This window comes from Moschus berezovskii, chromosome 10 (genome assembly GCF_049115385.1).
Source record: "Moschus berezovskii isolate FMDL1 chromosome 10, NW_MosBer_1.0, whole genome shotgun sequence".
NCBI lineage: Eukaryota > Metazoa > Chordata > Mammalia > Artiodactyla > Moschidae > Moschus > Moschus berezovskii.
The window spans coordinates 42,495,175-42,507,414 of NC_142469.1; the positions used below are offsets into that span (position 1 = coordinate 42,495,175).

At 38.2% G+C, this 12,240-nt stretch overlaps 1 long non-coding RNA gene across 3 annotated transcripts in view; it reads left to right on the plus strand.

Moving 5' to 3' along the window:
• LOC129561191 (uncharacterized) overlaps positions 1–12,240 on the plus strand; it is a 166,196-nt gene that overhangs the window by 107,701 nt on the left and 46,255 nt on the right. The gene's annotated exons all lie outside the window — the stretch shown is intronic.

The window sequence follows — 12,240 nt, forward strand, 5'->3', positions numbered from 1 at the left end:
ATAAGATTCTAAAAGTGGAACTGATGTTAACTGAAAATGGGTGTTTAGATACAGATTTTGTGAAAATGAGTCTTAAGCTCCAATTCTCTGCTAATTTCATGTTAATTCTGAGTAGTATTTGTGCCAAACTGGGGACAATTTAAGTCTACCATTTATGAGTGTATGCCATAAAGCAAATACTAAGTCAGTTGTTCCAAACATTATGTATTGTGATTTTTTTTCATGATTCATTTTTTAAAGCTACTGTGCTATGTACACATATTTTGAATGAAATAATAAACATGGATAGGCATTTCATTTACACAGGCTGCCTTAATTCAAGATGTGATATCCATCCATGGTAAACATTTACATTGTTAAACAGGACTCTTCCAACATTTGAGGGGCAAGGACAAGAATAAAATTGTATACTAGACATGTACCATGTGTCTAAATATTTAAAAGGTATAAACTGAGGTACCAACTTTTTAATTTGTTCAAACTTCATACTCTGTCAAATATACTTTCATATTAAAAGAATTTCTGCAAAGATATAATTTTTTTATATGCTGAAAGTTGAGATGATATCAAAGAAAATTGAATTAAATTATTACTGTACATATTTGAATATTATGTTTATGAACCAAGTATGTTTGATGGCTAATAATATAAATACATGTTATTTATTTTAGCACATTTGTGCTCTAATTATGTTGCTATTATCAACATTTTTACATTATTTTTGTGTATTTGCAGTCACGATCTAAAGCATTAAAAGTATACTCATTGAAAACAGTTTTATCAAGATGCAAATTAAATGTAAAATATTAAAAGTAGTTTTTATGTTTTCAAGAAAGTATATTTTTCCAAAGTATTAAATTTATCTACTAACATAAAGGCAAGTGCAAATTTTCATTTTCATATAGCAAATGTAATAATTATTAAAATATTTAAAAGTATTTAAAAATATTTTATTTTTTAAAATATATTTTTAAAAACTCATCTTTAAAAATTGAAATTTGTTAAATATTTTTGTTAAAATACTCTAACATTCAGTATTCATCTAGTTGTCCTTAAATAGTCCTGTAAATAGTCAGGATCATGCCTTAGGTACGTTAGTTGACCACAGATATATACATTCAAGGATGATAGGAATTGTTTAATACTGCAAAAAGTTCATTAGTCACCATATGCAACTTTTGTGTATCCAAGGTAATCTCTGAGTGCCTTCAGAGCCACAAATTGAGACACAAAGAGAATCCTAAAAATGGATGCTTTCAGTGCTACTGGAAAATCATTATGCAAGACTTATTGCATTCATACTATGTGAGAAGAAGGATTTGGTTAATTCATTTTTATTCTTTCTTCATGTGTTGGCCTCCCAAATCACTTTGAAGGAGCGTCCATCTCCAGTGTTGGCATTGACACATCTCATAGATATTTAAGCACTGTGGACTTCCATTTTGAGGGTATAGGGCAAACAGTGGGTTAAAGTGTTTCCCTGGAGCTTAAATGGTGCTGGTTGGGAAGACAGTTGTTCAGGGTTCCAGGTATAGCTCAGCGGCTGGAACTGAGCTCTGCCTTCTGAGTGACATAGTCTCTTATGTTCCCTTTAATCTAAGTTTTTTCTGTCTGTGATATGCAGAATTTTTTAAAGTATAGCTCCCAAGGCAGGGCCCTTCCTGCCTAGGTTCCCAGAGCAGAATTTCATTTTTTCCCAAGTATGATGCAGAGGGCCTAAGAAATCAGCTTGGGAACTCAGCATACAGTCATACCCAATCAAGACATTTTAATGATGGAGAAGTTCAAACTCACTTCAACTTGGATTTATTAACATTTAAAGGATGAAAAGATACTTTGTAGGGTACATATTCTATGATTTGCATTTGTGTAAAGTATAATTTGCATGTTTGGGAGTTAAATGGGCTGTGTGTAGAACATGGCCATTTACAGCTAATATTTGTAGTTCCATACCAGTCACCTTCCTGTTACAGATGACCTGACATGACCTTGAAAAAATTCTCCTGCAAGAATTCCATGTGCTTTGAAACTATTTTGTAGACTCATGTTTTAAACTAATTATTTATACTTAACATGATATTCATGGAGTTGCAAAGAGTCGGACACGACTGAGCGACTGAACTGAACTGAACTGAACATGATATTAATACCTCTATGAATTATAATTCTGTCAAGGGAAAACATATTTTTACATTTAAAACAAGTAGAAAGAGACAGAGATGTTATCCATCCAAATGGCAAAAGTCTGGCAACTGGTAACTTATAATATGAACCTGCCAAATATGTCCTGCTGCTTTACCATGTGGCCACCTGCCAAATAGCTCTGCATTGCATCCTCAATAGGTTTAACAAGAGGAAGTGGAAAGGGACTCAACTATAATGCTATGGTTCAATTAATAAGCACTTGTTCAGAAAATCTTAATGGCTTAAATTGAATATCCTGTCCAGCAGAATGTGCAGGCTTACAGCTTGACAAGAACGCAGCTAATTCTGTTTAGATATTTTAAAATACCTATTTTAAGGACGTCACTTATTTATTAATTACATGCTTAGGATTCATATTTTAGATAAAGGGCAGATAAAGTACACGTATTTGAGGGTTGAGTTAATAGTAAGTGGAGCATCAGCATAAATTCCTCCTGTGTTCCATTATTTATGATTTGGAGTTTAAACAAAGTGAATTTCTCAGAAGTAATGCTTCCATCAGAGTCTAGTGCTCCCATTCTTAAATCACTTACATGTAGGTATGTTTAAATGTCTGTAGTAAAACACATCACTCTTTTGTTTTTCCTATCCATAGGTTAAGAGAGTCCCTAAGTGAGGGGAATGAAAGCCTTTTAGAATTGGGCATTTGGAGGAAAGAAACAAGAGAAATCATATAAAATATCCAAGAGAAATACATAGGATGGGAGTGGGAGGGAGGCTTAAGAGGGGTGTGATATATGTATACTTGATTCATGTTGTTATGCAGCAGAAGCTAACACAGCATTGTAAAGTAATTATCCTCCAATTAAAAATTAAAGAAAAAGACATAGGACAATAGAAAAGTTTAACTTAGAATTATGGCATATTCATGGTGAAAGTTACCTGGTTGTTGTTCAGTCGCTAAGTTGTGTCCGACTCTTTGAGATCCCATGGACTGCAATATGCCAGGTGTCCCTGTCCTTCACTATCTCCCAAAGTTTGTTAAAACTCATGTTCACTGAGATGGTGATGCTATCCAACCATTTCATCCTCTGTTTCCCCCTTCTCCTTTTGCCTTCAAACTTTCCCAGCATCAGGATCTTTTCCAATGAGCTGGCTCTTCAAGTCAGGTGACCAAAGTATTAGAGCTTCAGCATAAGTGGCCAAGTATTTGAGCTTCAGGTTCAGCATCAGTCCTTTCAATAAAATATTCAGGACTGATTTCCTTTCAGATGATTGGTTTGATCTCCTTGTTGTCTAAGGGACTCTTAAGAGTCTCCTCCAACACCACAGTTCAAAAGCATCAAAGGAGAAAAGGAAAGATATACCTGTTTGAAAGCAGAGTTCCAAAGAATAGCAAAGAGAAATAAGAAAGCCTTCCTCAGTGATCAATGCAAAGAAATAGAGGAAAACAATAGAATAGGAAAGACTAGAGATCCCTTCAAGAAAAGTAGAGATACCAAGGGAACATATAATGCAAAGATGGGCATAATAAAGGACAGAATTGGTATGGTCCTAACAGAAGCAGAAGATATTAAGACGCAGTGGCAAGAATACACAGAAGAACCATACAAAAAAGATCTTCATGACCCAGATAACCATGATGGTGTGATCACTGGACTAGAGCCAGATATCCTGGAACACGAAGTCAAGTGGGCCTTAGGAAGCATCCCTACGAACAAAGCTAGTGGAGGTGATTGAATTCAATCACCAACTCCTGGAGCTTGCTCAAATTCATGTTCATTGAGTCAGTGATGCCATCCAACCATCTCATCCTCTGTCATCCCCTTCTCCTCCTCAATCTTTCCCAGAGCCAGGGTCTTTTCCAATGAGTCAGTTCTTTGCAGCAGGTGGCCGAAGAATTGGAGTTTCAGCTTTAGCATTAGTCCTTCCAATGAATATTCAGGACTGATTTCTTTCAGGATTGACTGGTTGGATCTCCTTGCAGTCCAAGGGACTCTCAAGAGTCTTCTCCAACACCACAGTTCAAAAACATCAATTCTTCTGTGCTCAGTTTTCTTTATGGTCCAAGTCTCCCATCCATACGTGACTACTGGAAAAAACTGTAGCTTTGACTAGAGAGATTTTTTTCAGTAATGTCTCTGCTTTTTAATATGTTGTCTATGTTGATAATAGCTTTTCTTCCAAGGAGCAAGCATCTTTTAATTTAATGGCTGCACTCAGCATCCGCAGTGATTTTGGATCCCAAGAAAATAAAGTCCATCACTGTTTCCATTGTTTCCCTATCTATTTGTCATAAAGTGATGGGACCAGATGCCATGATCTTAATTTTCTGAATGTTGACTTTTAAGCCAGCTTTTCCACTCTCCTCATTCAATTTCATCAAGAGGCTGTTCAGTTCCTTTTCACTTTCTGCCATAAAGGTGGTGTCATCTACATATCTGAAGCTACTGATATTTCTCTCAGCAATCCTGATTCCAACTTGTGTTCCATCCAGCCTGGAATTTCACATGATGTAGTCTGAATATAAGTTAAATAAGCTATACAGCCTTGAGGTACTCCTTTCCCAATTTGGAACCAGTCTGTTGCTCCATGTCTGGTTCTAACTGTTGCTTCCTGACCTGCATACAGATTTCTCAGGAGGTGGTCTGGTAGTCCCATCTCTTTCAGAATTTTCCACAGTTTGTGGTAATCCACACAGTCAAAGGCTTTGGCATAGTCAATAAAGCAAAAGTAGATGTTTTTCTGGAACTATCTTGCTTTTTTGATGATCCAGTGGATGTTGGCATTTGATATCTTGTTCCTCTGCCTTTTCTAAATTCAGCTCCAACATCTGGAAGTTCTCGGTTCATGTATTGTTGAGGCCTTGCTTGGAGAATTTTGAGCATTACTTTGCTAGCGTGTGAGATTAGTGCAATTGTGTGGTATTTTGAACAATTTTTGGCATTGCCTTTCTTTGAGATTGGAATGAAAACTATCCTTTTTCAGTCTTATGGCTACTGCTAAGTTTTCCAAATTTGATGGCATATTGAATACAGCACTTTCAAGCATCATCTTTTAGGATTTGAAATAGCTCAGTTGGAATTCCATCACATCCACTAGCTTTATTTGTATTGATGCTTCCTAAGGCCCACTTGACTTTGCATTCCAGGATGTCTGGCTCTTGGTGAGTGATCCCACTATCATGGTTTTCTGGGCCATGAAGATCTTTTTTGTATAGTTCTGAAGTATATTCTTGTCACCTCTTTCATATCTTCTGCTTCTGTTAGATCCATACCATTTATGTCCTTTATTGGGTCCATCTTTGTATGAAATGTTCCCTTAGTATCTCTGATTTTCTTGAAGAGATACTAGCTTTTCCCATTCTAATGTTTCCTCTGTTCCTTTGCAATAATCACTTAGGAGGTTTTCTTATCTCTCCTTGCTATTCTTTGGAACTCTGCATTCAGGTGGGGGTATCTTTCCTTTTCTCCTTTGCCTTTTACTTTTCTTCTTTCTCAGCTATTTGTAAGGCCTCCTCAGACAACTGTTTTGCCTTTTTGCATTTCTTTTTCTTGGGGATGACCTTGATCACTGCCTCCTATACAGTGTCATGAATCTCTGTCCGTAGTTCATCAGGCACTCTATCAGATCTAATCCCTTTAATCTATTTGTCACTTCTACTGTATACTCATTAGGGATTTGATTTAGGTCATATCTGAATGGTCTAGTGGTTTTCCCCACTTTCTTCAATTTCAGTCTGAATTTAGCAATAAGGAGTTCATGATCTGAGCCATAGTCAGCTCCTGGTCTTGTTTTCGCTGACTGTATAGAGCTTCTCCATCTTTGGCTGCAAAGAATATAATTGATCTGATTTCAGTGTTGACCATCTGGTGATGTCCATGAGTAGAGTTGTCTCTTGTGTTCCCAGAAGAGGGTGTTTGCTATGACCAGTGTGTTCTCTTGGCAAGACTCTGTTAGCCTTTGCTCTGCTTCATTTTGTACTCCAAGGCCAAACTTGCCTGTTAACTCCAGGTATCTCTTGACTTCCTACTTTTGCATTCCAGTCCCCTATGATGAAAAGGACGTTTTTTCTTGGTGTTAGTTCGATAAGGTCTTGTAGGTCCTCATAGAACTGTTCAACTTCAATATCTTCAGCATTATTGGTTGGGACATAGACTTGGGTTACTGTGATATTGAATAATTTGCTTTGGAAATAAACAGAGATCATTCTGTCATTTTTGAGAGTGCACCCAAGTACTGCATTTCAGACTCTTTTGGACTGTGAGAGTTACTCTATTTCTTCTAAGGGATTCTTGCCCACAGTTGTAGATATAATGGTCATGTTCATTGATTTCTAAAATGTTGATTTTCATCCTTGCCATCTCTTGTTTGACCACTTCCAATTTACCTTGATTCATGGACCTAATATTCCATGTTTCTATGCAACATTATTCTTTACAGCATTGAATTTTACTTCCATCACCAGTCACATATACAACTGGGCATTGTTTTCACTTTGGCTCAGCCTCTTCATTCTTTCTGGAACTATTTCTCCACTTTTCTCCAGTAGCATATTGGGCACCGATCTGGGGAGTTCCCCTTTCAGTGGCATATGTTTTTGCCTTTTCATACTATTTATGGCGTTCTCAAGCCAAGAATACTGAAGTGGTTTGCCATTCCCTTCTCCAGTGGACTACATTTGTCAGAACTCTCCACCATGACCTGTCCATCTTGGGTAGCCCTGAATGGCCTGGCTCATAGCTTCATTGAGTTAAAGCTGTGATCCAAGTGATCATTTTGGTTAGTTTTTCTGTGATTGTGGTTTCCATTCTGTCTGTCCTCTGAGGAAGCCTCTTGATGGCAGGGACTGGCTGTGGGCGAATCTGGGTCTTGCTCTGCTGGGCAGGGCCATGCTCAGTAAATCTTTAATCCAACTTTCTAGTGGTGGGTGGGGCTGTGTTCCCTGCCTATATTTTGGCCTCAGGTAGGCGTAATGGCAATCCTTCAAAAGGACTTATGTCAGGACTGTTGTATTCAGTACCCCTGACCCCAAGGCAGGCCACTGTTGAGCCACGCCTCTGCTGGAGACTCCTGGACCCTCACAGACACGTCTGGCTCAGCTCTTGTCATGTCACTGCTCCTTTTTCCTGAATTCTGGTGAACACAAGGTTTTGTTTGTGCCCTCCAAGAGTCTGTTTACCAAGTAGTTTGGAAGTTCTGTAATCATATCCCACTGGCCTTTAAAGTCAAATTCACTGGGCATTCTCAGTCCCTTTGTGGGATCCCCAGGTTGGGAAATCTGTTCTGGGCCCTAGAATTTGTGCAGCAGTGTAAGAACTTCTTAGTACAATTGCTCTTCAGTTTGTAGGTTGTCTGTTCAGTGACTCTAGACTAGGGCTTACACGCTGTGGCTCCCAGTTTGGCTGCAGTCAGAATCCCTGCTCCTGTGGCATGCCACTGTTGACCTGTGCCTCTGCAGGAGACACTCAGCTGCTCAAAGGCAGGTCTGGCTCAGTCTCTTATGGAGTCCCTGGTTACTGGTGTGCACATGGTTTTGTTTGAGGCCTCTGAGCATCTCTGGTGGGTATAGGGTTTTATTCTAAATGTGATTTTGCCCCTCCAACCATCTTGTTGGGGCATCTCCTTTTCCCTTGGATGTGGGGTATCTTTTTTTGGTGGGATCCACCATTCTCCTGTCGATGGTTGTTTAGTGGTTAGTTGCAATTTTGGAGTTCTCACAGGAGAAGATGAGTGCATTCCCTTCTACTCTGCCATCTTGGGAAGCCATGAATAAATGTTTTCTGAGGGTGATTGAATTTACCCAGTGTATAGAAGTTGGTATTAAATTCAACAGACTGGTAAATTCTTTTGATCCCATGCCAATAGCCTTAGGGAGTAAATGTCTCAAGATGGGAGAGAAGAGTAGGGCTTAGGTAGCATAGAGGAGTGGGTGTGCTGCCCCAGCACTTTTTTCTGCATGCATTTACCCAGTTAAGGATATAGATAAAGGGATGAAGTCAATTTGGGCTCATCTTATGTATATTATCTGTAGCAGAATGTCACACACACAGCAGGCACCTGCATGGTGCTTCCATGGCTTTTAGTAGGAGCCTTAGGTGAATGTAGTTAATGGGGAGGTTTGGTATTAATGAAAACAACTTTTAGATTCATTTAAATATTTTCTGCTATAATTTGTTTATAACAACACATCTCTAGATTAGCAGCTAGAGATTGGTATTAAGTTACTAGTATTTTTTTGTAGGGTAACAGAGAGGGGCAACAAGAGCAGCTATGTTTACATTTTCCTTTTTTTAAAAGTACTTCAATGATGAAATGACCAGATCTCAGTAAGTGATCTTTCTATACTGTTACCAACAAAAATTAATTCTTTGCATGTGAAATATGAGCAATGATGTAGCCTCATAGGGTCTTGAGGGAATTAAACTAGACAGTATCTAATATTAGCATAGTTCCTGGCTCAAAGTTGCAGAATAATTAATGATTCATTATGGTGGCAATATATATGTCTTGTTAAGAATAAACAATAGCAAGAGCAATAGTGGGTGCCCACATTCCCGTGATGCTTTATTGAGCTCTTTAGACAGTGAAGGAAACATGCTTAGGATTCTCTATATGATCAGAATCCTTAGGATTTTCAAATATGTGGGTAATTGAAATGTTTGAGTTTGAACCAAACAAAGAATAGAACAAACAAGGATTGTGTATTTTAATAAAGTGTTATCTAATTGATTCCATACCAAGAAAGTTGAAGACCAGACAATGAATTCAAATAGCCTAATCATATGATCATCTTGATAAATGCAGAAAGAGAAGTTGATAAAATTCAATGTCCATTTATGATAACAAAGTGGTTATGGGGCAACATGTGTCTGTGTGCTCAGTTGCTCAATCATGTCCGACCCTTTGCAACCCCATGGACTGTAGCTTGCCAGGATCCTCTGTCCATGGAATTTTTTTCAGGCAAGAATACTAGAGTGGCTTGCCGATTCCTCCTCCAGGGGACCTTTCTGACCCAGGGATCAAACCCGTATCTCCTGCATTGACAAGTGGATTATTTACCACTGTGCCACCTGGAGAGTCCACGGCAATGGGGGGAGTATACCTCTTTATAATAAAGGCCATGTTTGACAGACTCACACTAACACATTCAGCCATGAAAAGCTGAAAGCTTTTCCTCTAAGATCAGGAACAAGGCAAGTACACCCATCCTTGCTGTTTTCATTCAACATATAATGTGGAGTCCTAGCCACAGAAATCAGAAAAGAAAAAGTGATAACAGACATCCAAATAGGAAAAGAAGTAAAACCGTTGTCGTTTATCGATGACATTATTATACTATATATATTAAACCTTAAAGACTCCACAAAAGAACTATTAGAACTAATAAATGAGTTCAATAAGTTATAGGATATAAAATCATTAAATAGAAATCTGTTGCATTTATGTCCATGAAAAAATACATATGTATATCAGTTCAGTTCAGTTCAGTCACTCAGTCGTGTCCGACTCTTTGCGACCCCATGAATCACAGCACGCCAGGCCTCCCTGTCCATCACCAACTCCCGGAATTCACTCAAACTCATGTCCACAGAGTCAGTGATGCCATCCAGCCATCTCATTCTCTGTCGTCCCCTTCTCCTCCCGCCCCCAATCCCTCCCAGCATTAGAGTCTTTCCCAGTGAGTCAGCTCATCACATGAGGTGGCCAAAGTATTGGAGTTTCAGCTTTAGCATCAGTCCTTCCAATGAACACCCAGGATTGATCTCCTCTAGAATGGACTGGTTGGATCTCCTTGCAGTACAAGGGACTCTCAAGAGTCTTCTCCAACACCACAGTTCCAAAGCATCAATTCTTCGGCGATCAGCTTTCTTCACAGTCCAACTCTCACATCCATACATGACCACGGGAAAAACCATAGCCTTGACTAGACGGACCTTGGTTGGCAAAGTAATGTCTCTGCTTTTTAATATGCTATCTTGGTTGGTCATAACTTTCTTTCCAAGGAGTAAGCGTCTTTTAATTTCATGGCTGCAATCAGCATCCACAGTGATTTATATATACATATATAGTGGGGTATTTCTCGCAATGAAAAAGAAGGAAATCTTGTCATTTGTGACAGTGGGTAGTCCTAGAGGGTATTATGGTAAGTGAACTAAGAAAGTCAAATACAGTATGATTTCAGTTATATGTAGAATCTAAAAAACAAAGTAATGAACAAATAAAACAGACCAAGACTCAAGTACAGAAAACAAACTAGTGGTCACCAGATGGGTGATAGTTGGTGGGTCTGGCAAATTGGTGAATGGGATTCAGAGGTACTCCAGTTACAAATAATAGGAATGTAATGTGCAGCATAGGAAATATAAACAATAATATTGTAACAAACTTGCATGGTTACTGGACTTACAGCAATCAATTCTTAATCTACATAAGCATTAAACCACTATGTTGTACACTTGAAACTAACAATATTGTATGTCAACTATACCCCAATAAACTTTTTAAAGACTTTTTTAAAATGACTTTAAGGTGGAATTACATCTTTTTTTTTTTTACACTTTGGAATTTAAAAAAAATTATTGAAATATAGTTGATTTGCAATGTTGTGTTAGTTTCAGGTATACAGTAAAGTGATTGTTTTATATAAATATATGGATCTTCTGTTTTTACATTCTCTTCCATTATAAGTTATTAGAAGATACTGAATATAGTTCCCTGTTCTATACAGTGCATACTTGTTGGTTATCTATTTCATTTTTAGTAGTCTGTATGCTTTAATCTCAAATTCTTAGTCTATCCCTCCTCCCATCTTTGGTAACCATGTTTGTTTTCTGTGTCTGTGGATCAATTTCTGTTTTGCAAATAAGCTTATTTATATCATTTTTCTTAGATTCCACTTATATTCAATATCATGTTTGTCTTTGTCTGGTTTCACTTAGTGTGATAATCTCTAAGGTCCATCCATGTTGCTGAAAATGGCATTATTTCATTCTTTTCTATGGCTGAGTAGTATTATATATATGTACAATATATTTTTTCAGATTATTTTCCCTTATAGGGTATCACAAAATATTGACTATAGTTCCCTGTCCTTGTTTAAACTGGTTAAACCCATGTTTTTCAATTTACCTTTTGCTCATCTCCTATCTTCTAATTGCCCCAATATTCCCTTGCTTCTCTGTCTCCTATCAAAAGTTGTATACTGGATGAGATTTCAAATCCTGTAACATATCCTCACCAATAAAGAAATGCTATAGTGAGAAGGGCTCTGAGGTCAGCATCACAAGGCCTGTATTGTCATAATCATTCTACATCTAATACTCTTACCAAACCTGGTTCATTTGCTCCAAGCACAGCAAGGCAAACGTGGAGGTTTATAGCAGATAAAGCTGTCATTCACAAGGCAGCTAAGCTAGGAGACCAAAAAACATCTCACATCTACCTCTCCAAAGGCCAGGGACTCAGGATGCTTATGGGATAAAGCTGAGGTGTGGGGAGCAAGACTGGTGAAAGGTAACTGGAGACAAGAAAAAAGGTGGGCAAGGAGACTTCTGTGTAGACCCGCAACTGAGCTCTGGCTCCTTCAAGGTACACTTGCTTGGAAAATGGCAGCCTCTGAGGATGGGGTTTTGGCCCTCTGAGATCAAAAGTTCACCAAGTGGACAATTGCACATGGACGGTACCCAGTCTTAAACAGCTGGTGCTGCCGGCTCCAAGTTCCTAAAAAACAAGTTGGGCAAATGGCTTGGAGCTTGGATAGTATGCTTGGAGAGCAAGTTTTTTATAAAAACAACCGAAGTGTGAGTGAGTGAAGGCAAGTTATAGGTTTAATGGATTTAAATGATGATTAACCTGAGCTTCAATACCAGGTAAGTTTCTTACTCTTAGACTCAGTTTTTTTATGTTTAAAATGAAATCTGTGATTCCTTTGTACTTTACAGAATTAAATAAGATCATAGATGTGGAATGCTCCAAAAAAGGTGTCAAATGTGGTGAAAAGGGAAGTTTACATGAGTGTTGCTAAGCTCTTGTTCAGCTCCTGTTATGCCAACTACTGTTGCAATGAAACCTAACTAGGAAGCGTCATGGTTA